Below are 24,723 nucleotides of genomic sequence, written 5' to 3'. Positions count from 1 at the left end.
AACACTATTAGTAGCAAATCTGGAAACCATCTATGTAAATGTCATTTGATGTCTACCTGGTTGTATGGCTTTAATTGCTTTGGTTGACAATCTACACCAGGAATTGAATGCTGAAGTGTGTCCCTGTTGCTTTTGACAAATCCCTTAGTAAATTTTGATCCCCTTAATTTTGGTATCAAAAGCAGTCATCTATTTGAGGTAGGACTCGACACACTGTTTTAGAGTAGCTCCAGTTTTCATGAAATATGAAGTCCAGAAGATGAGTGGACTACTGTTTGATGCCTTTGTGGACTGTGTTGAACCTCAATGTACCATTTTCTTCCATCCTTGCCACTATTTAACATATTCACATACATGCTGGGACATGTCATTTCAGGCTTATTGCCTGCTATGTTATGGTGGCAGTTAACATTCTCTGGATCCTTTCTCTCAAAATCCAAGTAAGTTGATCTTTTAGAAGACAGTTACAATAATATACTGAATGAATGGAAACTGAATGAATACCTTGTCTCATGTCAGGCAAGACAGCTCTTCATTACTCAATTAGTAGAGTAATGGGGAAGTGATTTCTGAACTTTATTCCTCAGGTGTTTTGGACTTCGACTTTGATAATTCCTGATTGATGACCAAGCCAGCAGGGGCTTCTGGGAATTAAAGTCCTAAGCACCTAAAGGACAAATGTTTGGGAGTGGCTGCTTGCTTTGTTTTCTCCTTCAAGTGCCTTTAAATTAGGACAATCACTATGGCTTATCTATTATCTTCCTGAGCTTGATTCCAAATGGAGTCTCTATCTAACAAAAGTGATATATTCCTTTATAACCTCAGGAGTGTGACTTCATATACTGTGTTGTGCTATGGTGAACAGTGAAATGGTACCACAAAAAGGAGGGGAATAACTTACATGATTTTTAAATAAAGTAGTTTTCTTCATCTGAAATTATATGTAAGACTTCTTGCAGAAATCAGGATTATCCATGAGAGGCAGTGGAGGTGGAAATGGAGCAGAGGAGATAAGAATCACTCATCCAAGTTTTGCTGACTAGAGCCAGGAAGAGCAACGAGGAAGGCGGAGGTGGAATGCTATGTGTAGTTGTTCCACCCTTAAAAAGGAAACTCCCTTTTTGTTTTGTGTGTTTGTCCATACCGCCTTGTTCTTCCTTTCTCTAGGGTCTCATCTACCTTTACTTAATAGTAATTCAATTTATGAAGACAATGTATTTATTTGAAGGACTTTATAAATACTTTGATATTATGCTGAAGAATATTAGAGTAATATTTGTGGAAGAAAAGACTGTGTAGGAGAATGACTTTTTCACACTACCTTAACTACAATGGGAGAAAATGCAAGTGCAAGCTGACTGCCTTATTGGAAAAGAAGGTGCAATAGCTTGAGATCTCTGTGTCTACACAGATGTACTGGCTGTTAGGAATTGTGGGAGTTGAAGTCCAAAACACCTGGAGGGCCAAGGTTTGCCCATGCCTGGTATACACTCTATCTTATCTAAAAAAAATTAAATGTAACTGTCTTTTAAAAAAAGAGCAGCACAGACTCTTCTGGAAAGACAAGATATAGAGAAAGCCACTAGGCAGGGGACAGTTCTCAAAGGAGGCAAATATTGTGACAAACAGCAGCAGAACTATCAAGAACTATATGGCAACTTCGGATATAAAAATTAATTCCCAACTCTCCATAATCAGTGATTATGAAGCAAAGTTACAGGAACAAGAGCCAGTTGCCAGAAGGCATGGAGACGTCCTTGGAGGGCTATATGAATGAAAGGGCTCCAGAGAAGAAAAAAATACATTTGCCCATGAAGTGACTCTATGTTCAGAGAAACGGAAATGGGGGTGTGAGAACCTAATAAGATGTCCCATATTGTGTTTCCCAGGGGTGAAGATCCATTACATAACAGGGAGAGGCTAATGGTTGTCATCAAGCTCATCAACTATTATCCCTTCCTTCTAATTAATATTTGAACAAATGATACTACAAGACATGACCTTCAATATATTGCAAGGGACTGTGAGTAGAAAGCTAAAGATCCTTAGAGCACAGGTTATTATTTTTGTCATTTTTCAGAATATTAGAAGTGAATACAAATGATGGCATAAGGAACGATCTGCATTCTTGAACCATAATCTAAATTTTCATGAATAAGGACTTATGGAAATGCTAGCTTGTGCTTCATAGCACCTGTTAAAATGTATTTGCTAGCAGACTCACAAACATGATAAGTGGGCTGAATCACTTGAAGGAGGGTGACCATATTCCAGAAGGCAAGGGGATACCAAATACTGTGGATTATAGCCTGAAAGATACAAGGGGAAATTTGGCAAACAGTACTAGATCCCAGCAGTGGAAAAAATGGTGGAAAAGAAATCCAGGAATTTGCTGGAGATAATGACACAACATTTTGTACGTTTCCTTATTCATGCACAAAGCATTGGAAATAAACAAGACAAATTCTCAACACAGACAGGAAAAGATATTTTAATAGGCATCAGTGAAACCTGTAGATTGAGTCTCATTATTGGAATGTAGTGGGGGAGGAATATAATCTATTCCAAAGTAACAGACCAAACAGGAAAGGAGTAGGAGTATTAAGTCTCAAAAATATGTACACCTGTGCAGGGATTCATGACTTGAAGCATAGAAAACAGGTTGAGAGAATTTGGATAAGTGTTAAAGGGGGCGGGGCACTAGTGATATCAGGGTAGTGATTTACTAAAGGCCTCCAAGCAAGACTAAAAAATTGAATGATGTCCTATAACAAGTTACCAAATGTTTAAAAAGGGATGATATGGTAGTAATGAAAGACATAGAGATGTCTTACACAGCCATAGATGGGGTGATGTTGTATGAAATTCACCCAAACTGGGATTGTGGCTCAAGGTTACCCTGAGTACCTGCTGAGAGCAGACCTGGGCCAAAGTCTCACGACTGCTTCACCATCAGAAAAAATTATAATGAGTTCCAATTTGTGGTTCAGGGAGGAGGGGGGAAAGTCTCATTAGACTATAAAACGTGTGAGACCATATGTGTGATTTGGCAGACCTATATATAGCCATGTGCACATAATTGGTTGCCATTGTTGACCATGTATTCGGTGCATCTTGTGAACCCCTTTGTATGTACTGTTCCATTTTTGTCTTTAGTATTATTACTTCCCTACTTTGTAACCTATAGACTGACTGCTCCTGCTGGTTTGTCACAACTAGTAGTAGTTAATATAGAAGGGTAAAGGGGCATGAGATATGATTGGGAGGGAAGCAGTGGGGTGATGAGACAAATAAGTGGGGAACCTGTAGGCTGGGCAGATGCAGGTAACTTCATCTTCTGCTGAAAGCTTGAATATTTCTTTCAGGTTGTTTTTTTCAGTAAATTCTGTAAAAAGTATAAAGCCCAGTATAAAGAAAGGTTTATCAGATCCAGTCAACTTAATGCAGTGCTTGAGAATTAGCTGTTCTGGACTCCAACAAGCACTGTATTCCTTCAACCTTATTTGGCCTATACACAGTCTAATTGAGGAAGTTGCTTTGTAATTGTTGCAGTTGCAATAAAGTTGTTGCAATACCTTTTAATCCATAAAGCTTTCCAGCTTTCCAGGCATGGGCAAACATTTTGACACAGGAACCAAAACATCTGGGACCCACAGGTTGAGAACCACTGATCTACAATTAGATCAGGCATCCTCATTGTAGCCCTCCGGCTGTTTGGGCCTCTAACTCCCAGAGTTCCTGACCACTGAACAAGGTGACTAGGGCTTATGGGAGTCGGAGACTCAAACAGCTGGAGGATACCTGGTGTAGCTGCACCCCATGCGGGGACATGAGAGAAGCCTCCCACAAGGATGGTAAAATATCAAATCATCTGGGCGTCCCCTGGGCAACGTCCTTGCAGACGGCCAATTCTCTCACTCCAGAAGCAACTTGGGTTGCTCCAGACATGAATTTTTTTTCCTGGTATTGAGTTCAATGGGACTGACCTGTCATCCCCCAGCCTTCTTTTTATCTTCTGTAACTATTGATGTCAATGCTTCTTAATCACGGTTACTAATTTATGTACTATCACTTTTAAAGAGAAGGCAAATTATTTTCCCTGTGCAGTAGTATTCCTAGCAGAGTGTGGGTGGGAATTAATCTCACCAGTTGACACCATCAGAGGGGCTAATATCAAAATGACTACCTATAAAAAGTTTGTGCATGTTTGGTGCAGAAATGTGCCCATTTTTAAAGTAAATAAGCACACATGCAACATAGTTGGACTCATGGCCCCTTACAAGGCTGTGTTGGTTCTGCCAGAAAGTTGCAGAAATGTAGAGGTTCTTCTTTGGCCTTTAGTGCTGAGGTGTAATCTTAGATTATACCTCTACTGGTAAGTTTATCAATATTACCGTATATATCGTATAAGCCAACCCGAATATGAGCCAAAACACCTAATTTTACCATAAAAAACTTATTGACTCGAGTATAAGCCGAGGGTGGGAAATGCAGCAGCTACTGGTAAATTTCAAAATAAAAATAGATACCAATAAAATTACATTAATTGAGGCATCAGCAAGTTAAATATTTTTGAATATTTACTGTATTTCAAAGAAAAACAGTAAACTAGCTCTGTAAGTGGAAAAGTAGGGTCAACAAAAACAATATGGTATTAACAATAACTTAACAACAATGACAACAACAACAACAATAAAACTTCATTTGTATCCTGCCCTATCTCCCCATGGGGACTCAGGCTGGCTTCCAACATAGTAACAGGCAACATTCAATGCCTGTGATGTCTTAGGGACCCTTGAGTCATGACCCCGCAGCCATTATGGATCAGACTGAAGAGTATATGGGGTTTGTGCCAACTCAGCAAGATTCTGCTCCCTTCCAGATGTCCCCTGTTGACAGTTTTAGCCCAAAGTTAATTACAAAAGCCCTTGAAACAGAGCCTGGTTCCCCGGAGAGTGCTCCTTTTGATAGGAAATTGTTTCTGAAAACATTCCACTCTGAGAAGGAGAATAGGAGGAAAAGCGCGAGATTAGCGGAGAGAGAGGATGCTAATTAAACCGATTCCCTTGAGAGTTTCCAGGGAGGTTTGCATCTGGCAAGTTGTTGTCTTCTGTCCGTTTCCCTTGGGAAAAAGTGTTCAGGCACCTGGTTTGAGGGGAGATTCAAAGTCCCATAAAAGTTCTGCGCGCAGGCTGGCCATTGCGGTGTCGACGTGTCAGTTGGGAAACCAACACCGTCTCCAGTTCCTGCGGCCCGCTACTCTCGAGTAGACCGGGCGTTGCGTCTTGTCTCCCTGCCAAATCTGGGCTGCGTTTCAGTTCCACCACGACCAACTTTGCCTTGTCTTGTTATCCTAGCCTCAGACATTGAACCTGGCACTCCTTGAAAGACCTTGCTTATTTCCCCACTCAAACAGCTTGGAAGTTTGAGTGTGCTTCGGTTATTGGATTTAAAACTTTGAGCTCTAATACTGGACATCTAACTTCATATTACTGGACTATATTTGACCTTTCCTCAAAGTACTATTGCTGGACTATATACTCTGCTTATTTTTGTTTGACTCTTTTATTTCCTTAATAAAGATATTAGATTGTTTATTGGCCTCCGTGTCTGGTTCCCTGTGCTCTCGCAGCCTAGAGGCGTCACAGTGCCTATATAAACAGAGCTAGATATAGATCTATAATTATATATACTAATTTCACATATGCATTTCCCCTGAAACGATTGCAAATCCTCTCTATATATGTGCATTTCCCTCCTGCATCTATCTAGAAATCTGTGTGTGTGTGTGTGTGTGTGTGCGCGCGCGCGGGCGCACGCATTTCCCCTGTAGTATTTCCAAGCCCTATATATCTGTATTCATATATATCTAGCTAGTAGGTATGTCCAAAAAACCATTTTGGATCTTATATCGGATTTATATCGGATTGTTCTTGTTTTTTGAGATGCATTCCGAAACGTTGTCTCACAGCGCAACCGGCAATGTAATTTGAACCATCATTGGCCAATTCTCTAATTGCCTCTTAATGTTTCCCCCAAACATTTTTTTTCTTAACATATTTTTAAAAATATTTTTAATTTTTTTTTTTGTTTCTGCAACCTACCTTGAATGGGAGCTTAGCGCATTCTAACATGTCTGCCGCTCCCCGGCCAATCAGAAGCTTCCACAATGGACAAAAAAGGTGAGGGCTAGGATCCTCTGCGTCCACGTGGAAGATCGCCATAAAAGCCAGTTGTGTAGCCCGGGTGAGCCATTCTGGGCTGGGTTTTGCGTGGAGAGGGTGGTGGTCTGCAAACGGAGAGCAAGCAAGCCTCGTGTCTTGAGGGAGAGAGAGGGTGAAGGGGTCTGTGGCTGTTCCCACAGAGGGGTTTGGAGAAACGGTTAGGGTTTTGTTGCTGGTTCCTTCTCTTGTGAGTGTGTTAATTTTGGGTAACGCTTTAGAGCTGCGAGTTCCAGGGTTATTTTTTTTTCCATATTATTAAAAAAATTATCTAGCTTTCAATTTCATTAAGAATAGTTCTTGCTGGATCATAGCATTATACCTTTGCTGAATCAGTAGTCTATTTCATTAAGAAGGCATTGCCTTTGAGGCGTGGTCACTGCTCCATTTCTAATTGAAGGCAAGGCATTGCCTTTCAGGTTTGTCGGATCACATAGCCAGAGACACCATTGCTTTCCAGAGTTCTTGCTTACAAATATAGCAAGGGAGTTTATAGTTTTCAAACTATCTGTGCACTCCTTGCCAAGATATTGGCCAGCTTGCTCACAGGTACATTTCCAAAGGAAGGCAAGGCATTGCCTTTGAGGCTTGTGGGATCACAGAGACACCATTGATTTGCAGTGTCCTTATTGCTTAAAAATATAACAAGGGAATTTCTAGTTTTCAAAGTTTCTTTGCACACCTTGCCAGAGCATTGGCCAGGTTGGTCACTGGTACATTAACAAAGGAAGGCAAGGCATCGCGTTTGTTGCTTGTGGAATCACATAGCAAAACACACCATTGATTTCCAGTGCCCTTCTTGCTTAAAAATATAACAAGGGAATTTCTAGTTTTCAAAGTTTCTTTGCTCACCTTGCCAGAGCATTGCTTGGCGTGGTCACTGGTCCATTTCACAGTGATAAAAACCCAATTGAACAGAAAATAAGACTTTCAAACCAGGAACAGGTTTCTTCAAATATTAAAAAATAGTGTATTATAAAAAGTTATGAAAATTCACCAAAAATCATAGGATACAGGAAATGTTCTGCAATTTGTTGGGCTAGGAGTGTTGAATGTGTTCTCCCACTGTACCAAATTTGATGAGGATAGCTCCAGAAATGAGGGCGGGAGAGCCTTGTAAAAGTCCCCCCCCCAGGTGCTGGTTATTTTGGCGATTGTGCATGTGCATCCGTCATTTTAGAAACATTTAGAATCATTACAAATTTTTGGAAATATCTGAAAGTTTTGGGTGAAAAAATCAGAAATAGTTTCTATTTTGAAGCGCCGGCGCCCCCTACTTTAAAAACAAGAATTGAAACATTTTTTTCATCGATCGGACATGCCTACTAGCTAGACATCTCTCTATATATAGATAATTATATCTGCATAGGATTTGCAAAGACTTGCAAACATGTGAGGCAAAATTCATATATAAAAATAATGTATACACATAGATACAGATATACAGGTATATGGAAATCTCTAGAGATCTATATGTATATAGGGTTTGCAAAGACTTGCAAACATATGAGGGGAAATTCATACATAAAATTAATATAAAAGAGAAATACAAATATTTAGTTACATAGGGATTGCAAAGGCTTGCAAGGGGAAGTACCTACATATCTGTAGCAGAGATTAACAAATATTTCAGGGGAAAATGCTTTTATAAGATTAATCGGTATATATATATATATATTATTCTTCCTGACTTGCAAGGACTTATTTTCCTTTTCAAAACATTCCCTTCATTAAGAGTGAGGGAGGCTTTGGAAAAACAAACACACTGATAAGGGAGGAGAGAACTATATCATATATTGCAAGCAACAGCCTCCAGGCTCTGCTGCCTGGCTTGACCTTGACCACATTATAAGACGAGGGAGGCTTTTGCAGCTGATAAAGAGGGCTGAAAAGCTCGGCTTATCTTCAAGTATATACGGTATTTAATATTATATTTTATCTCCAGATAGCTTTTGTTATATCTTGCCGCACTATTCATGCCGCCCTGTTTAGGTCAGCAAAGAAGATGGGGTAAAGACCAGAAGTTATACTTATTTGGGATTATATGGTCTTGAAAAGTATCAGAGAACACAAGTAGAGGTGGCCAGTCTGACAGAAGCAACTTGCACATGCATCTCAGAGCTTCCTGGTGCATCCCATGGGCCAATCATTGGCAGGCCTGTTTATTTATTTGTTTGTTTGTTTAAAGCATTTATATTCTGCCCTTCTCACCCTGAAGGGGACTTGTTTGGTGTGGTAGGAGAGAGCTATGCCTGGTTATCACCTCTAAATTGGTTTATTGTGCCATCTAGTGAATGGAAGAAGGTAGCTACAAAACACATCGAGCTTAGTCATAAGTACATCATAATAATTGAATCCTGACTGTATATATATATATATAAACAATAAAATGCAACAATTGCAATAAAACTTGAAGGAGTGATAGTGAGATTTAGTATTAAAAAAAAAAAAAGAAAAAGCCAGAAAGAAAAAAATCAGAAATGGTAAGGACATTGTCTTGTTCCTCACGTAAATTTATCTAGGTATCCCTAAGCAGCTGAAGTTATGGACTGGTGAAAATGAGGTTACTTTGTTGTATCTGATACTTGCATATGAGATTGCTTCTGGCTTTAATCATAAATCCTACAACATTTCCACACATTATCAAAGTGACTCAATCTTTTTGAGCCTTAAAACCAGTGGCTTTGGCTTCCTCCTTCATTATAAAAGTGAGATATGGCATCCTCTTCCAAAATAACCCCGTTTCATCCATATTAAAAACTTGTTCTGGTAGATAGCCCCCTCTTTTATTATGTCCTTGAATGTGTTACTCACGTACTCCTCAGCTGCGGCAGTATCTGCAGAGGCAGCCTCTCCATGTAGGGAAACACTTTTAAGTCCATAGCGCTTATGAAATTTATGAAACCAGCCCTTGCTGGCAGATAATCCCGAAGTGATGGGAGAAGCAGTTGATGTGGATGGTCTTGCCTCATCATCCCCGTCGTCCTCCTCCCCTTCTTGGCCCTCCACATTGTCTGCCTTGTGGTCGTAAAGTTGCTTTCGCTTAGTCCTTATGGTGTTTGTATCCAAGGGAATAGCTCTTTTTCATAGGAAATAGTTCCAGTCCTTGATCATTTTGCTTCTGCTTTCCAAGCTCTAGAATACCCTATTTAAGATGGAATCACTGGATATATGTGCCATATTCCAGACGTGTTTGCACTATTTATTTGTATAAAGATATTGAAATGCTGGTATTTTCATTTGGGTTCCTTTCCTAATGATCCTGAAGATGGCACTCTTTTCCCAGCCATAAGAAAACAAGAGCAATGTTTTCATTTTGATGTCCTTCACTACTGAAAAATCTCTTTCTTGATCAGTCACCACAGTAGCTTGGATGAAGTGTCTCATATTGGAAAGTATTTTAATTATGTTTTTATGTCTGTTTTAATTTTTAATAACTTTATTCATGTCTGTGTTTTATGCCCAAGGCACTGTACAGGTGCTGTTTGTAAGCCGGCTTGAGTCCTCCTAGGGATAGAGAAAGGTGGGATATAAATATTGTAAAAAATAAATACATAAATACATCTTAGAAGCCTAAATGTACCACTGAACATTTTTCCCATTCATTTTATCTATCAGCAAAACTAGTTTAAAAGTGTGACTAGTTTGGGAACAATTGGGCTTTCCATTTGTATTGCTACTTCAAATTTAAAAAGGGGAAAGAATTAAAAATAGAAGGAAATGTTATGTGAACATAAATGCAACCTGTAGGGCAACCATTCAAGTGATAAACTTTAGACATTATTGCACAGAGGTGGAAACCAGTCCTTACTGTATGACATTGTGTGATATCCATTCTCAGTCTTCCATCTCTCAGTGATGAAACTGTTCCCAGCCATTGATAGGCACAAACCATCAATTGTTCATTCCTGGGATGTGCCTGATGCGATAAGGTCATAGTGCTTCTATGGCAGCATTTTATATTGTCCCCTTGCTACAAATTTAATTTTAAAAAGTTTTTTAACCTTATAGTTTGCAGTGGCAAAGTATATTTTGAGAAATAAAAATAAAGGGAGAAAAAGTACAGTGGAACGGTGGAGTTCTGCCACCCAATCAGAAATGCAACTTCACACTGCTGAGGTATCACAGGTACTATGGCACCAATGGTGCAAAGGGAAGGGAACAGCCTTGTTTTCTGCTGCCCTGGATGCTAGGACTCAAAGCAATGGGTTTGAATTACAGGAAAGAAGGTTCCACCAGATCATTAGGAAGAACTTCCTGACTGAAAGAGTGGAACTCTCTGCTCAAAGTGTGGTGGATCTCCTTCTTCAGATGCTTTTAAGCAAAGGCTGGGTGGCCATCTGTCAAGGATGCTTGAATTGTGCTTTTCCTGCATGGCAGGGGATTGGACTGCATGGGCCTTTTGGTCTCTTCCAGATGCACGAGTCTATGAATTCTGGTAAACTGTTGCTATTCCAGGCTGCTGGAACACCATGGGATATTGATTTAATACTGTGGTATCGTTTACCATCTATTTTTTTCTAGAAAATGTGATGAAGCATTTTTTTCACATGCCTAATCAGAATTCATTTTATTTTTCTACTTAGAATGTGTCAAATGGCAGCATCTGTATTAGATACTTCTTGGCTTCAAAATTCAACTTTCTTTATTCACATGCTGAAAAACTGGGCTGGTTTTGAAGATTTGGAAGAATATGCGAACTTCATGCTTAACCCTTTGTGGATATTAGTGCTTCTTATGTTGTTATATCACGTATATTGATTGATATTTTTGGGAACCTGTTTTATCACATTTGTTCTATATGTTTACAAGAAAAAACATAACATAAGCAGAGGCATTTATGATCCATTATGGGAAAAACCAAGGCAATGGATTGGACAAGAATAGCCATTGTTCACTAGGAATGGAGCTCCAGAACAATCTCTCGTATCATTATTATCAGCATAAAATGCTTTTAAAATTACCATTTTAAGGAAGAATATCATATGTAGCCCTATGGACCTCATCATATTGATGTCCCTCCTCCCTTTGATCCATTTTGCCAGCAATTATCGGCAAAATGGAACATGCATGTGGCACCTCATGGTGAGCTACATGCATTCCCTCCTTTCCTTATCATATGGGGACATGGAGGCAAGGCGCATTGGTGCATGCAGAAAGGCGCATTGCTGCATAGCAGTTTCCCCCATCAAATGAGGGGAAAGCCCTGAAATTGTGAATCCTTACTTTGGTTGGCGAGGAGGATGAATCCTTATTGTGGTTGGTAAGGAAGCTTCTTGCAACGCTTCCTCACCACATCAGCCATCAGTGAGGCACGGCCATTGCCTGTGTTATGTGATGGAGTTCAACTGGATCTGTCCCTAGAGAGGGGCCAAAAACCCCTCATGTGATGAGGTGGATAGACAACAATAATGCATGTCAGAATTTAGATAATTTTCTTCAAGAGGGTCGCTACAGACGAGGGCCTAATGAAAAGGTTACCATTTGTCTCAGCTCCTCCAACAGAAACATATGTAAGCATCTCAATGGACAAATATACCCTATTTCCCCAAAAATAAGACATCCCCTGAAAATAAGACCTAGTAGAGGTTTTGCTGAATTGCTAAATATAAGGCCTCCCCCGAAAGAAAGACCTAGCTAAGTTTTTGTTTGGAAGCATGCCCGCCAAACAGAACACCAGAGCAGCAAGGCTTGGTAAATGTACAGGCCATAGAGTGTTGTACATAGAAATAATGGTAGTGACAAGAAATTCTTGATAGGATTCACAGTTTGTCTGGTTATGCTGGTTTGTGATGACAACTACTGTACAATATATAATAAATGTTCATTTTTGTTCAATGTGAATTCTTCTTCATGGAAAAAATAAGACATCCCCTGAAAATAAGATGTAGGACATCATTGGGAGCAAAAATTATGATAAGACACTGTCTTATTTTCGGTAGGACTCCTTTGACTTATATTTGTCCAAGCTATAAACAAGTTGCTTTTCAGGATAGAGATCAAAGAAAATATATCTGGATACTTTTTCTTTGGAGATAATATGCAAGCTTATTATCACTGATTTGAAAATCAGGGTTTTGTTAATGATATGATATTACTATTAACCTGTTATACATTGTCATCATTTCAGGTTATGAGGTTATTGGCATGGAAAATCTACCAAAAGTTCCAGGAATTATTGTTTATTACCATGGAGCTTTTGTTCTAGACTATATGTTTTTAGTAGCTAGAGTGTATGTACACAAAGGAAGATCCCTCCATTGTGTAGCTCACCATGCCATGTATCTACCAGGTAAGATTAAAATATACATTTAATGTTAGTCTTTTTCAAATTACCCAAGTGTTACCCAGTTCAGCCAAAGTACTACATACAAAAATAATAAGCTGTTTTGCAGTGGTTTACCTAACTACAGATCTGACTTCATGCCAGAGGCAGCTTTAGTCACTTCAGTGGGTGACTTTTGCAGAAAATAGTGGAAGGGGGGAGTATATATCTTTTCATTCTGCTAGATCTTTCAGCAGTGTCCATAACAATTGGCCACAGTGTTCTTTTGAACAATTTCTCTAGGATTTGGGGTCACTGTTCTGCAGTGGTTCCAGTCTTTCTTGAAGTAGCAAACTAAGAAGCTGCTGAGGGATTCCTGCTTGACCCTGTGGGTTTTGACCTGCAGAGTTCCTCAAGGATCAATATTTTCTCCCATGCTATTCAACATCTATATGAAATCCCCGGGGGAGGAAATTCAGAGTTTTGAAGTTGGATGTCAGCACTATGCTGATGACAACTATCTCTGGCTCTCCTTTCCATCCAATACCATGAAAACTCACTCTGTTCTGAACCAATTTCTCCTGTCAATAATGGGCTGGATAAAGTCAAACAAATGAAAACATAATCCAGACAAGGCAAGGGTACTTCTGGTCAGGCAAAGGCAGATCAGGAAAGAGGTGTGCAGTCTGAGTTTTTAAATTAGGAAGGGATGTAATTTTTTTCATTTTGATACAGTATATATCAAATTAAGGAAATGAAGGAAATTAAAATTACAATCGCTACCACTTTTGATTCACCTAGGTAGACAGACTGACAAGGAGCCAGGTATAATAAATATAATATCATTTAAAGTATTAGTTGAGTTGAGATATAAATATTTATGTTTCAATGTTTTCCTTCACCAGTGTTTACAGGAGTAAAACTGATCCTTGATGTGGTGGGTTGTACACTTGGCACAAAAGCTAATTGTGTGGAAATTCTGAAGAAATTCTAAGTGGCCTGCTTTTAATATGTATATTTTCCACAGTAAATAAATTGGAAAGTGTGTTTGCTCTTGTGGCCCTTCTCCCCTTAAACTGCCCTAAGCTGTCCTTTTTCTAATTAAAGACACATTATTAATTGCCTCTTCTGGAAGACTCTGTAGGCACTTTAGTCATGATTCCACATCACAACTGCATCCTATGGGACCCTGGGCTTTGTCATCTGATGGCATCCTAGAGCTCTCTGTCAAAAATCTGGACATCCCAGAATTACCGAGCAATAAAGAGGAATGATAATGCTCTAGTGCACTACCCCATGCACTAGTAATAATTAATAGTAACACTTGTAATATAGTAATTTAGTGATATGCAATTGAACCCTTCACACAACACAACATTAATTAATTGTTTCTGAAGTGCCTAGAAATGAAGGGGAAAGAAAATGGGCAGAGATCATCTTCTGAGCTTAGGAATCACTTCACAACTGGAGAAAATGGCAAAAAACACATTGGGATGGGAGGTATGGAATGTAGCTCTAAATGATAAATTACCAGTGGAAATGAGGGTGTTCAGGGGGTAAATTAAAAGATCTGATTTTGATTTATACTGGTCAGTTTTCATTAAATATGTTCTAGAAAGTGAAAAAGGAAAACAATACAACCTTGTTGGTCAGGAATTTTGGATATGACATTGGTTTAATGGTTGAATTATAAATTTTATGGTAAATGAAATGATACTTGTTCAGGCCTTGGTGGTGGGGTTGTTGTTTGCAAAATGTTCATTGTTTTGTGTTTGGTTTCACTGTATGTTATTAATGTATGTAAATAAAAATTAATTTTAAAAAAGCAAAAAAAATTAAAAAGAAAAAGAAAAAACACATTGGATGGACTATGTCAGATTCCACACATTTAATCAAATTGATGACGTGCAGTTAGGGACGTTTCTGTGGGAAATTTCCTACCAAACACTGACATTTCTCTCTCAAAATCCTGCTTCATGAGCCTGACATAATAATTTTTCAAATTAACTTATTGATTTCAAAGTATCACCACTTTTTCCTGTCATTTCTCCTTCATAGTAATCTTGCCTTTTGAAATTTCACAATGGCCAGTGTGATTAATAAGATTGGGAGGAAAGAGAGAAGCTCAGAGAACGGGGGATGCAGATCAATGCCTCCTGTCACCTCGGGAGTAAAAGGATTGGATGGGACAGTCTAAATCCCCAAAGTAGTGTCTGTCTTCCCAGATCATTGACTCCTGTGTACTCAGGAGTTGCAGGATTGGAAGGGAAAGTCTAGCATCCCCCAAGTTTTTTCCTTGTTTTTTTATTCAGTGAGCCGGAACTGCACTTTCTTGAGTGATAAATCTGATAAATCTGAAAATTGATAACTTTGGGAGAAAAGGCAAAAAAAAGAATAACATGTGATAGGCTCTGAGGAACAATAACATTTTCTTTCCAATGCAACAGGACATAACAGCACAGATATATCATGCTGCCCCTCCCCCCAGTCATGGGATAACATCCTAACTGGATTGTGTGAAAGGATCTTAGGAGTGGTAATTCATCTTTTCAGTAAACAATTGGGATGAGCCTCCCCTGTTTAACACTGAAAACCATTCCAGATCAGAAATAGACTTTTAATCAGTGTCTGATTTATTGCAGAAATTTGACCCCAGACCTACCAAATGCCCAGTCCTAGAATCCTGATTGTATGCAATGATTTCTTTGGCTAATGTCCTTGATGTTTTGGAATAGGAACTTAAACACATTTAGAAAATAAAATGTTTGGTTTCATTCCAGTGAGAGGTTGTTTAAGGTAAAGGGTAAAGGTTTTCCCCTGACGTTAAGTCCAGTCGTGTCCGACTCTGGGGGTTGGTGCTCATCTCCATTTCTAAGCCAAAGAGCTGCCGTTGTCCGTTGACATCTCCTAGGTCATGTGGCCAGCATGACTGCATGGAGCGCCGTTACCTTCCCGCTGGAGTGGTATCTATTGATCTACTCACATTGGCATGTTTTCGAACTGCTAGGTTGGCAGGAGCTGGGGCTAACAGCGGGTGCTCATTCCGCTCCCAGGATTTGAACCTGGGACCTTTTGGTCCATTAGTTCAGCAGCTCAGCGCTTTAACACACTGTGCCTCCGGGGTTGTTTATCAAGTCATATTTGAACGGTACAAAACAGTTTGTAGAAGGAGAGGAAGAATCGCCCAGGACAAGATCAATGGATAGCAAAGATTAAGTAGAACACTGATAAAATTGCCTATATGTATACAAACATTTCCATTCCAATAGGAAAATATTTTGTCTCTATAACTTCAGGGCTGCTGAAGTGTCTATGTGAGCTAATTAAGCTTCTAGTACTTCCGTTATATGGAGGCTTTCCTGTCAAATTGCATACATATATTGAAGAACCTACCGTGTTTCCTCGAAAATAAGACCTCCCCAAAGAATAAGACCTAGCAGGGGTTTGGGGGGATTGCCAAATATAAGGCCTCCCCTGAAAGTAAGACCTAGCAACTAAGGCTGCAGCAGAGTTCCATTGGGAAGCATGGCTGCAGGGCTAAAGCAGCACTCCTCATACACACACCGGAGGGAGGGAGGGAAAGTGCTTGCTTTCTGTGCCTCCCTTCCTCCCTCCCTGCCTGCCTTTCCTTGCCTGTCCCCCAGCCGCGGCTTGAAAAACCTTCCTTGGCTGCTGCTGCGCTGCCGTTTCTTCCTTCGGAGACAAGGCCATGCTGGCCATGCTCCCTTCTTCCCAGAGGCTTCTGATTGGCTCCTGGAGCCCGGGCAAGGGAGGGTGGAGGGAAGGAAGAGGGCTTTCCACTCATCCCCAAGGCTTCTGCTCCTTAAAGGTACAGGACGCATTGGGATTCTCCTCTCATCCTTATTCCTATCCCATGCCATGAAACTGATTATTTTATACTATTATTCTATTACCATATTATTATCATCATATTCTGTTACTATTATTATATCCCATTATTATATTATCCTATTAATATATTTTAAATCATTATATTATATTTTTCTATTATTATTATTATTATTATTATTATTATTATTATTATATCGTTATATTATTATTCTATTATTATTCTATTATATTTTCATATTATTATATTATTATTCTGTTATTATTAAATTCCATTTTATATTATTCTATTAATATATTTTATATCATTATATTCTATACTATTATTCTATTCTATTATCATATTATTATTTTATTATTATTAGCATATTCTGTTATTATTATTATATTCCATTTTATATTATCCTATTAATATATTTTATATCATTCTATTCCATTCTATTATTCTATTATATTATCCTATTATTATTATATTATTATGCTATTCTGTTATTATATCTCATTATTATATTATCCTATTAATACCATATTATTATCATATTCTGATATTATTATATCCTATATTATATTATCTCATTAATATATTGTATATCATTATATTATTATTATATTATCATATTATTATTATAGTATATTATATTATTCATCGTTCATGACTACATTGAAACTAGAATAGAGAGAAATCAGCATGGAAACCTTGTGAAACCTAAATTGCAAGAGGTACCATAGATTGTTGTACATGTAAATAATGGTAGTAACAAGAAATTCTTGATAGGATTCATAGTTTGTCTGGTTATGCTGGTTTGTGATGACAACTACTTTACAGTATATAATAAATGTTCATTTTGTTGTTCAACAATAAATGTGAGCTCTTCTTCATGGAAAAATAAGACATCCCCTGAAAATAAGACCTAGAGCATCTTTGGGAGCAAAAATTAATATAAGACCCTGTCTTATTTTCGGGGAAACAGGGTATAACATATGACCCAAATCTAAATGCAAAGGAACTGGCTGAAAAGGTAAGCTAATTCTGGACTTCAAACTCTTTGTTTCCATTTTTATTATACACTGGATGTTATGGAATGTATTATATCATATTATTAAGTTTATGTGCAGTGAAACATCAGAAAGTGAAGGGGTCATTATTTCAACCAATCATTTGGGCTAGCTGAGATTTTGGAGCACTTTGGATTTCAGATTTCCAGATATGGAATACTTAGCCATTATTTTCACAGCCAAAAATATATCAATATACCTACACGCTACTCTAAATTACTTCCTACAAAACCTGACTCCACAAGAGAATATCAGAGTTAGTATGTTATTTCTGCATGGAATGAATAGCAGGATCACATTATAAGAAAAGTACATGAGTAAATCACATAAGTAAAACCTATTCAAAGGGCATTAAGGCAAATGACAGATAACATGGTATTGTGTGACAAAATTTGAATTGTGAAGAGGAAAGAAGATATACATCTCACACATACCTCACTGAAAATTAGCAGTAGTGAATATTCAGGTGAGACATCTAATAGTGGCCGATATCGACATTCCCATATTGGCCGTCCATGGGACTTATGAGACTGACATTATCCTCTGTTGTCCTCTTATATAATTTTATTTACAGTATTTGGAATGAAAATGCCCCACCTAGAATCATCATTTCCTCCTAAATCCCTATCCCTAAAACAAAGAAAGTCTAAAATGTTACAATGAACAGTAATATATACACTTCCCTTTTTTATCAGGCTAAGATTGCAATTGAAAATCTTGGTGACAAATACCAAAAAAGACCAGGAAATATATTAAGAGCATTATCCAAACAATTTGATAAGCACCACAAGAATTACTAGATTTTATACCGTATATCTCATAAATGGGCTTTTCTATGACACATTCCTCTCTCTAAATAACTCTTGTATATTTACTGTTGTTTTTTAATGTAACATTTTAAAATGTCTATTTTCCTTAGGCATTTTATAAAATAGAATACACAATAGAATATTCTGCTATATAATTTGTCTGAATGTGTATATTTTAAATAAATGGTTGTGAATTTCACTTTCATGTTCTCAATAAATACATCATAAATAGTCAAACAACACCACAAAGAAGGTAAATCATTGACTTTTGTGATATTTCCTTCTTGTTATTGGAATCAGATAATAATGCTTATATTGCAGCTGGGAGTTTAAAATTCAAGCTGCCTGTTCATACCATGCTTGTGCATTTCTGAAAAGCAGAATTTTGGGAAAAGGAAGTAGGCTAGATGGTGCCCTCTGTACAATCTTGTTTACAAAAGATAAGCTTTCCTCAACCTGTGGCTGCTCCAGAAATTGCTGGACAATAGCACCCACCACGGGTCATGTTCACTGCGATTGAAAATAGTTCCAACAGACATCTGTTAAAAATGATCCTTTGGATAGATGTATATATATATATATATATATATATATATATATATATATATATACACACACACACACACATACATACATACACACATACACACATACACACATACACACATACACATACACACACACACACACACACACACACACACATATAATGGCCAGGAATATGCAAAGTTCACTTCCATAAGACTGTCTTCCTGTGAAATAAATGTTTCTGCAGCATATAGAGAATTCTGAGTTGTTGGCAAACTTAGTCTGTTCACTCAAGGCACCTAAGCAACTAACCAATAAGCGAGTGCATGCATATTTAGGAGACATTGCTAATATTTGTTTGTTTACAATCCTTTTGCCATGCCGCAATAAATTCAGTCATGCTAATCTCTAATTTATGACTTTGCTTAACAATTAAGAACTTCATTGGTTTAGAATGCATGGTGGTAAGTCTGTGCAAAGTTCCAGCAGTCCAGCCGGAAACTACACATTCAGGAGGGGATTAGTTAACCTCTTACCGGACTAATCCCAATGGGAAGTGGAAATGTATGCCCACAAAAGCCTATCCTGAAATCTGAACTGTTTAACTGTTAGGGATAGGTTAAATATAGACACCACTTTTTTTGTCCACCTATGCCCATTCTGGGCAGGCCTTTCCAAATGATACTTACTCCACTGTTTATTTTTCCCGCCAAGGAAGCTGGACTGATTTCTGAGCAATCAGGGAAAAATAGGGGGGCTTTGCATGGTTGTCAAGAAGGACAAAATATCTTGCACTGTATTACTTGGTTATGTCCGAGCTGATACTCTGTATCTGACATATCTGACTGGATAGGGAATAATGTCTTGGATCCTTAGCCATTTGGATGAAGGCAACAACTACAACAACAACAACAACAGTTTTATTCAGGAGAGCAATTGGGGCTTAACTATCTTGTTTACTCCTTAATGGGAGATTGTGCCAAACTGGTTCAGAATGGGCCAGGCCAATAACGTGTCTGCCCACTATGTTTAAACTATGTTTAAACTACTGACTGGCATCATAGCTGACAGAATTCAAGACTATATTGAAGAAAAGAACATCTTGCTAGATGAACAGAAAGGCAACAAATGGAAAAGCAGGGGCACATAAGACCAGTTATTAATCAACAAATTGATTCTGGAGAACTGTAAAAGCCGAAAAACTAATCTTCACATGATGTGGATTGACTACAGAAAAGCCTTTGACTCACTCCCACACAGCTGGATCATTAAGTGCCTGGACTCCCAGGGCCGGCCCGAGAAAATTTTAAACATTAAGCGGGGGGTGAAAATTGCGCCCCCCCCCCCGCGCTGAGGGAGGTGTGGCCATGCACTGCAGGAGGCGGGGCATGGCCAGACCTGGCCCCGCCTCCTGTGCCCTGGCCCCGCCTCCCGCGCTGCTCGCTCTGACCCCACCTCTCGCGCAGCATGGGAGGCGGGGCCAGGGCGCGCAGGCCAGGAGGCGGGGCTCCACCCAGACGGGGCCTTGCCTCCCGCCCCGCGTGCCCTTGCCTTTTCCAGATGGCCAGACTGCAGCATCAAGCAATCAATTATTAAAAGAACCCAAACTTACACAAGTAGTTACATTGTAAAATTCTGTCTCATCAGAAAAACATCTTCCATGGATGCAGTTGACTATTTGGATTATACCTCAGCTGTTTGGAGAGCAGAAATATCTTTTCTCATCCTTATGAATAATCTATATCAGAACTTGAATGAGCAGGGGAGAATTTTATCCTGTTCTGCTAGACCTCCCAGTATTATTCATTATCATAACTTATTATAGATTTCTAAAGGATTTGGTGGGCATATAGTAGACTCTTTTGGGGTTGTTTTCATCCTAATTAGTGAAATCCTCCCACAAGATGGTGCTGGAGCATCAAGTTTACAGCTCTCAGTTTATGGGATTTCCCAAGGAGTATTAGTGTTTGAAGGCAAATCTCAACAAAAAAACTTGCTGTCTTGATTTTTAGGCCTGTTCCTGTGGTTATTTGTGATGTTGATTTAGAAAACTGCATTACCTAGACAGCCGCAGCTCTAATTCCTTAGATATGGTTAACATGATTTTCTATGGGTAAGAAGATCACAACTGGTAGATGACATATGTTATGTGTCTCAAAACACTAGAGCTGATAAGGGAAACAGGCACCATGTTTGGAATCAGCATGTCAATATATCCAGAAACAGGTCTAACATTTGGGGCACCTTAATGTGTGTTGGCCAGTGATATACATGAAGTCACTAGGGGAAGCTCCACTCTGTCCCACCTCCGTCTTTAGTGCAGTTGGTGGGACGAGGGAGAGAGCCTTCTTGGTGGTGGCCCCCCAGCTCTGGAATGCCCTCCCCAGTGAACTTAGACAAGTCCCTACACTACAACACTTTAGGAGAGAGTTTAAAACTTGGTTTTCCCAGCATTTGATAACATTTAGACAGTAACCAGAACTGATTGCCAATCAGTACTTTATATTATCTATATTCTCTGCATTCAGCTGGGCTGCTATATTGAATACATGGATTTTTTAACTGATTCTATTTTAATAGAGGTTGTTCTATCCAATTTATATACTTGGTTTATGTAATGTTATTATTGCTTTCATGTTGATGTGTTTTATTTTAGGCATTATGTATTTTATGTATCTTTGTGTGCTATTTTGTAAGCTGCCCTGAGTCTCTATGGGAGTTGGTGGTGGAGGAAAGATAAAGTTTTTTGTTGCTGCTGCTGCTGTATTTGTTTTTGTTGTTGTTGTTGTTGTTGTTGTTATCTTGCAGATGAGCAGTGCCGTGGTTTGAACATTGGACTATGGTGCTGGAAATTGGGAGTTGAATTTCCAGTCGTCCATTGGATTATCTTAGGCATGTCGCATTTTTTAGTCTCAGAGAAAGGCAATGGCAAACCTATTCTGAACAAATCTTGCCTGATAGTTGGAACAATGTGAAGACACACCACAAATTATGATTGTGAAACCAATTTCTTTCTTTTTATTTCATGGTTAGGAGGCTGTGGATATCTAAATGCATGACAGATTGGATGTTAAAGAACAAACTGAAACTAAACAAGACAGGAATTCTGTTGATTACCAGAAACCAGGTATTTCATTTGGGGGTAGTCTCTGATTCAGCATTGTCCCTAAAAGGCCAAGAGCTTACTGTGTCCAAAACTTCAGTACTCATTCCTACAGAAGGCAAACTAGACTACAGTGAGTCTTGCTTTCTGGGATTACTGGATTGGACCCTCTTCTTTGATCGTCAAAGTGGGGATTAAGTTGCTCCCCCTGTGGCCGGAATCGAGCATCCCCTCAGGAAGCTGGAAGCTGGAGAAAGTTCAATTGCCTGTGTGTCTCTGTCTCTATGTTCATATGGCATTGAATGTTTGCCTTGTATGTGTACATTGTGATCCGCCCTGAGTCCTCTTCGGGGTGAGAAGGGCGGAATATAAATACTGTAAATAAATACTCCTTTTTAGAGGAGTACTAAAGTCTAGCGTCAACCCTATATAAAGCATGTTGCAATAATCCAAATGACATATAAAATTTCATGTGACATTATCAACAGATCAGGCATTTCCAGGAATAAATAAAGTTTCTGTAGTAGTTATAAGTGTGCGACAGCACTCCTGCCCACCACAGAAATCCCAGAGAACACCCAAGCTGTGAATCTCCATCTTCAGGGGATTGTATTCCCAAATAACAGAGGATAAATTCCAGTGCCTGGTATGATCCTGCACAATGCAGCCCAAGAAGAGTGAAAAAAATAATAGAGGTAGTCAACTGGTTCTGCAAATGATATCGTCAAGAACTATTTGGCTTCCTTGACCATGGTCTGCTTTTCTAGGAAGATGGGCATCAGGTACAAAGGTAGCCCAATGTAAAGCGCATTGCAGAAGTCCAAATTTGAGGTTACCAGCGCATAGGTATATAGGAATGGGTGCAGCTGTTGTATCAGCCAAAGCTGATAATAAGCACTACTGACTGCTGTATCTACCTGAGCTAACATTTGGGGATTCGGAACCAGGGGCACTCCCAAGCTGCCCACACATTCTTTCAGGGGGAGCATAACCCTATCTAGGGCAGATTGACATACCTCCATCCCCAGATTAGCACTGGTTTTGTCTGAATTCAGTTTCAGTTTCCTCATCCATCCCATTACTTCCTCCAGGCACTCATTCAGAGGAGACACTATTCCTCACTGGTAATCCTCCTCAAACAACCCTCACCAGGAATTCAATCCAGGACCAATGGAGCGTGCAAACCGAGAAGACCCCAGGGGCAGCCCAGCCAACCCAAACTCCAAAGGCACTGAGACAGCAAAAGCAGGATAGGGAACTATGGAAGAAAGCCCCCGACCCAGCTGATGATGAAGAAAGCCCACAGGGGCAGCTCGGCAAGGCTATTTTTGAAAGCATGGAGAAAAATATTTGGGTGTCATCAGCATACTAATAGAATCCCGCTCAATGCCTCTGGATGATCTCTCCCAGTGATTTCATATAAATATTAAAAAGCATTGGGGATAGAATAGCACCTTGTGAGATGTCATGTAATAGCTACTTTTTTGAGGAGCAGCTATCCCAAGCACCACCATCTGGAACCTGCCTGAAAGGTATGACTGGAACCACTGCAGCACAGTGCCTCCAATTCCTAAACCCCTCTGGTGTTCTAGCTGGCTTTCTATCCCACATCATTCCTATCTCCTAATTAGGAGTCAGGGATTACAGGAAACTGAGTCTTATCATTTTCAGATGCTTGCCACATAGATTCCCATAGGCAACCACTGGGAGTGGCTGTGCATTGTGAGATAGCCTCTGTGGGACTTTGTCAGCATCTGAAACTGGAAAGCGAAGTGTGTTAAAGCACTGAGCTGGAGACCGAAAGGTCCCAGGTTCAAACCCCGGGAGCGGCAGGAGCGGCCGCTGTTAGCTCTAGCTCCTGCCAACCTAGCAGTTCGAAAACATGCCAATGTGAGTAGATCAATAAGTACCGCTCCAGCGGGAAGGTAATGACGCTAAATGCAGTCATGCCGGCCACATGACCTTGGAGGGGTCTATGGACAACACCAGCTCTTCGGCTTAGAAATGGAGATAAGCCCCAGAGTCGGTCATGACTGGATTTAACGTCAGGGGAAACCTTTACCTTTTTTACACAGTGCACACCAAATATTAAGACATTGAAGCTTAAGATGCCTTTGATTCTTAAGTTTAGATTCCTTCGGAAGTCCCTGTGACACAGTTAAAATTTGCAGGGCAATCAAACCCTGATGAGAGGCGAAGCCAAACCTGTTGGCATGCCTCTCAGGCAATCAGGGCTAATGGAGGACAGAAGGGGAGGCAGAGTTGCCTCCATGTTGCCTTTAAATGGCAGAGCACCTGGCAGCACTTGGAAGGGAAGGGATAGAGGGTGGAGAGTAGCAATGAGCTCAGGCAGACAGGCAGAGAGAAGATAAGACCTCGAAGGGAAGGAGAAAGAAAGAAGTCTGACAGTTGGAAGAAGGATGAAGAAACAGAGTTGCTGATTGATTGATTGATTGATTGATATTGATTGATCTGTGCACTGGGCTCAGGGGAGAGCGATGCATACTGGCTGCGGTTTGAGTTCTGGCTGATGGCTGGCTGGCTCTAGCAAAAAAAGGGCTTACCAGAACTTTGAAATTATATTTTATTTGAATTTAATTTTTTTAATCTCAATCTCAGTATTCCATCAGCAAGCCAAGCCAAAAAGATATTGATTATTATAAATAATAATATCGCAGATTAGCTGGTCTCAAAGTCAGGAAAGCCATTGCCAAACCCAAAAGTTATTGAATATTATAAATAATAAAATTGCAGATCAGTCAGTCTCCATGTCAAGCAAGCAATTGCTAAACCAAATAGTTCTTGATTAATTAATAATAATGTTACAAATTAACTGTTCTCGAAGTTAAGCAAGCCATTGCCATACCTAAAAGTTATTATAAATAATAATAT

The sequence above is a fragment of the Anolis carolinensis genome, chromosome 4, assembly GCF_035594765.1.
Source record: "Anolis carolinensis isolate JA03-04 chromosome 4, rAnoCar3.1.pri, whole genome shotgun sequence".
Classification (NCBI taxonomy): Eukaryota; Metazoa; Chordata; class Lepidosauria; order Squamata; family Dactyloidae; genus Anolis; species Anolis carolinensis.
Note: the sequence above shows the minus strand (reverse complement) of the source record.